Below are 5,155 nucleotides of genomic sequence, written 5' to 3' on the forward strand. Positions count from 1 at the left end.
TAAGTGAGGTAACCCAGACTCAAAAGGTGAATCATGGTATGCACTCATTAATAAGTGGATATTAACCTAGAAAACTGGAATACCCAAAACATAACCCACACATCAAATGAAGTACAAGAAGAAAGGAGGAGTGGCCCCTTGTTCTGTAAAGACTCAGTGAAAGAGTATAGAACAAAATCAGAACAGGGAAATGGGAAGGGTTGGGTAGGAAAACAGGGGGAGGGAAGGGGACTGATGGAACTTTCAGGGAGTGGGGGTCCAGAAAAGGGGAAATCATTTGAAATGTAAATAAATATATCAATAAATTAAAAAAAAAAAGAAGGATCACTATGGCCGCCAAATAGATCTAACTAGTCACCAGCAATCCTCACTAAATTTGGTAACCTAGCCTCTTGTCCTTCCCAGGGTTGAGACCATATAGATGACCTGTGAGTAGCCGGGACTGAGGTTTGTATGTTTAACTTGCTATGTGACTTGAGAGTTGACTAAACCATCTTCAACCAAATACCAAACTGGACACTTTCTGGTGAGGACAACCATTTCTAGCAATTTAGCAGTGTTGTTTGTAGAAGAGCTTTGTAAAGCCTGTCAGGTCAGAGAACTGGAAGGAAAAAAATTTGGCTACCACAAAACAACTGCCCAAACAGAAGGTGCCTGGTGGGGAGGAGAAATTGTTATCAACCTTAGACTATCTTTTCTTGTCCACAATGAAAGGACCAGAGGCTCCTGACTCAGTAGCTATCAGAGCAGATTTTATAAAGCAGAAAAGGCTGGAGGGATACTAAAATGGAAGGAGTGGCGGGGCCATGGATGGGACTAGGGTTCTGGATTAGATTTTTATACTCTCTCTCACCCAGGCGTCTATGCCAGTAGTTAAGTGATGTTCTTGCTCAAACAGTAAGATCTTCCTGCCTCCCCTACCTGACAAATGCTTCCCTGTCTCTCAAGGTCGGTGTTTGATTCAATGTTCTCTGTGAGGCCCTCCTGGTGATATGGTAAAACCAGGGCTTACCCTAGGAGAGAGTTTCAATTTCAATCATTTAACAGCCAGTCTTTGGGCCTGTTTCTGTGGAGGTGGCTGGATGCAGGGAAAGGAGCTATCTTATACATTTGGTTTGCAGCATGGCTTTGAATGTGCTAAGAATACACTCTACAATTGAGCTATATCCCCAACCTAGTAAGAGATTTTAATTTTTTTTTGTCCTGAGACCAAAGACAATGAGTCACTCACTAACTAAATATATGTAATTGGGTCAATGTTTTATCTCAGAATGGCTTGGAAATTTTGTATTTAGATGAGGGGGTAAAGAGAATGCTAGGAAGGGAAAGAATTATCTGAGGAATGCCTTCAAAGGTAGATTCCTTGTACTTCAAATTACCAGATAGTGTGTGTGTGCATATATGTGTATGGGTTCGAGTATGTGCATGGAGGCGTATGTGCATGGAGATGTGTATGCATCCAGCAAGCATGCATATGCATGTGGAGGCCAGAAGGCAGCATTGGCGTCTTTCTCAATTGCTCTCCAGCTTATTTTTGACACAGGGTCTCTGTCTGAACGTGAGGTTCTGGGATTACCGGCATGTACCAGGATGCCTGACATCTTTAAGTGGGTGCTAAGGATTGAACTCGGGTCTTCATATTTGAGCAATAGGCATACTATCAATGGGGCTGTCTCCCCAGCAATCTCCCCACCTCCAAATGCTTTGGACTGCTGATTGCCATATAACCCAGAATTCTGCTCTTTTGGCAAGTATCTCATAACCGATCTGAGTAGTCTCTAAGAATAATGATTCAGGGCCAGGCAGTGGTGGCACATGCCTTTAATCCTAGAGCTCGGGAGGCAGAGGCAGGCAGGTCTTTGAGTTCGAGGCCAGCCTGGTCTATACAGCTAGTTCCAAGACAGCCAGGACTACACAGAAAGAAACCTTGTCTCAAAAGCAAAACAAAACAAAAACAAAGAAAGGAGGATGGAAGGAAGAAAAGAAAAACAATCTTTTTAAAGCAATATAACTGGATCAACAGCTCCCAGCTTTGGCTGTCCAATAGCACCACCTGAGAGATTTTAGAGGGAATGATGCCCAAGCCCTACCCAATACTACCTGGTACAACAGTACATTAGAATCACTGGCCAGTAGGTCTAGACATATGTAGTTTTTCTTCACAAAGATTAATGATATGAGGATAAGGGAAAATATAGGGTGCATTAGGAAATAGGCTAGTAGTCGAGTTTTAGATAAATCACACAGCAAGAAAAGAAGATGTCCAACACAGTGGGACACACAAGTAATCCTAATATTTGGGAGTGAGAAGCAGGAGGATCAATGAAAGTTCAAAACTAGCTTAGTCTATATAGTGTGTTCTGAGCAATCACGGCCTGCATGGCAAAATCCTACCACAAAAAGATGAAAAGAGGGGCCAGGAGTGGTGGATATCTTTAATTCCAGAATGCAGGCTGCAGAGTTAGACGGCAGGGCTACATAGTGAGATCTTGTCTCAAAAAATGAGGGGGGAAATGAGGAGGAAGAGGAGGGGAATCTCTCAAAGTGCAGTAACCCTGACTTGGCCACAGGCTGAAGTAGGACCCACGACTGAGTAACAAGTGGGAGACTGGTAGAATCTGTCATTAGGGTCAGAACTGTCAGAATTTCCATTTTCTAAGTGTGGCATAATTTAAAAATTTTTATTGGAACTTTGTGAATTTCACATCATGCATCCCAGTCATCTCCTCTTCCCCTTGTACCCGCCCTCCACCCTTGCAACTTACCCCATCAGAGAAAAAACATCTCATTTTGGAAGTTGTATAGTGTCAAAGAGTGTCCCACAGTATAACCTTTTAACCACACTTCTTTGTTTACAAAAGTTCATTTCAGGGCTGGAGAGATGACTCAGCAGTTAAGAGCACCGACTGCTCTTCCGAAGGTCCTGAATTCAAATCCCAGCAACCACATGGTGGCTCACAACCATCTATAATGAGATCTGACTCCCTCTTCTGGTGTGTCTGAAGACAGCAACAGTGTACTTAATTGCATATAATAAATAAATAAATCTTTAAAACAAAAAAACAAATGTCTATTCCAAAGACTTGTTGGTTTAGTGTGAAGTCTCTGGTTTCTGCTACTCTATCAATACTGGGACTCCTCCTCAGATATCCTGCTGTTGTCCTGTGTCATGGAGATCCTGTAATTTTGGATCTGTAGGACCAGCCCCTTCATTCACTCCAGCAGCTCATCAATAGGGAAGATGTTGGGGTGAGCCAACTCAAAGTCCAGGCCCGAGAGGTCTAAGCTGGTCAGCCTACCTGCTCCCATTCTCTCACGTCCTTGGGACTGGCTCACTGACAACCCCGCACCACCTGAGGGAGAGCTCTCTGCCCTGCTGCTCAGGTGAGGGTGATGAAGAGCTCTCCCTCCATTGTGTAGCACATTGTGTAGCACATTGTGTAGCACACAACAAAGTTCTCCCACTTTGATGACCCAGGGCCAGCTTTCCTGCCCAGTGTAGGTAGCAAGAGATGAGGGAGGAGAGGTGGGGGTCTCCCTCATCGACAATACTGACACATGGCAGACAAGTTGCAGGGTCAGCTCTCCCATGCTCACAACCTCAGGGCTGGCTTGCCTATGCCCTTACCATCAGGGTCAGCTCTACTGTGCTGCCCAGATGAGATTCAGGGCCTGCTCTCCCAAGTGCTGTATCAGATGAGGGGAAGGGCCAACTTTCCAGCTCTCATGATCTGTCTGGGCCATGATGGGGGTGGATAAAAGGGAGGGGAGAGGATTTTTCCCTTGCTGTTTCCACCACACAGCAGACAATAGGCAGGGCTAACTCTCCCATGCTTGTGCCTTCAGGAGCCAACTCACTAGCAACTTCTATCAGGGCCAGTTCTGCCGTGCTGCCCAGGCAAGGTACAGGGCCTGTTGTCTTGAGTGCTGCAGCTGGTGAGAGGCAGAGACATCTCTCCTGCTCTCATGATCCCAGGGCCAGGTCTCCCACCTACAAAAGGTAGTGAGGAATGTGGTGGGAGGAGAGTATCTCTTCCTCATCTACACCACTGTACTGGAGAGTTCAGCGGTGGGGCCAGCTCTTTCAAGCTCATACCCTTGGGGCAGCTCACCTGCAATTCACACAAGGGGCAGGGCTCAGTACTGCCAGCTGGACAGGGATGAGGTCAGCACTCCTGCTATTACACCCCCAGGGCGAGCTCTCCCAAGAAACCCAGGTAAGAAATGGGGCCAGTTCTTCACAGCTTTCAAACATGTCCCTGGGCTACACTTAAGAATTCCACCTGGCTTTTGGCAGTAACAGGCCCCTGCTACTGCAGGGCCTTGGACCCAGATATGGCCCCCAGTGTCAGCACAGGCCAGGACCCAACCACCGTCCCAGGTGGCACCACCTGCTAGGCACATCAAGCTGTTCCTCACCACTCTTGCTCTTTTTAGTGGCACTTGGGATCTCCCCCGAGTGTCTCGGATTGTCTCAGGAGTGATCTCAGGAGTACTTTCTTCATGCATTATGGTGCCAGACCAGACTGGAATCATTTTAGGCATTGTTTCCCCCTCAAGCCCTGTGTGGCACCAAACTAGTGGTCATCTCAGGCTAGCTCCCTGTCAGGGGCTCATGGAACTTGCTTCGCACCCAGGCTTGCCCCAATGGCTCCAATACAAGGGTTGTTTGTCTCTGGCTCACTTCTTGCCCGGAGCCTGTGGTTCCAGGTGGGATTCCTCTGGATTCCTACTTGTTCCCTTGTACATGTGGGCCTGTTCAGCGTTGCTAGCTCCCCGTCTGGCATCAGAGTGGTGGTTGTCTCAGGCTTAAATTTTTCAGAGACTGTTAGGCTACTAATTATTCAGATGTTCACAGGTTAGAACACTGAGCATAGACATAGCCTCTTGCCTCTCTGCCACCTACAGCAGCTGTACCTGCAAAGCCCGTAGGGGCAGACGTAACATCATTGAAATGGCTGGTTTTAGAATCTAAGCCTGACACCAGTGCAAGATAGAGGCCTCTATTTACTCATCCAAAAGGATAAATAACACTCTGTGATTCTTTTTTTTTTTTTCTTATAAGGACAACATTTAATTGGGGCTAGCTTACTGGTTCAGAGGTTCAGTCCATTATCATCAAGATGAGAACATGGCAGCATCCAAGAAAGCATGG

General features: G+C 46.5%; 1 pseudogene; it reads right to left on the bottom strand.

The window, feature by feature from the left end:
- Window positions 1-4,824: 4,824 nt before the first annotated feature.
- On the bottom strand, window positions 4,825-4,939 carry LOC127675924 (uncharacterized; annotated as a pseudogene).
- Window positions 4,940-5,155: the final 216 nt, after the last annotated feature.

The sequence above is a fragment of the Apodemus sylvaticus genome, chromosome X (genome assembly GCF_947179515.1).
Source record: "Apodemus sylvaticus chromosome X, mApoSyl1.1, whole genome shotgun sequence".
Taxonomy (NCBI): domain Eukaryota; kingdom Metazoa; phylum Chordata; class Mammalia; order Rodentia; family Muridae; genus Apodemus; species Apodemus sylvaticus.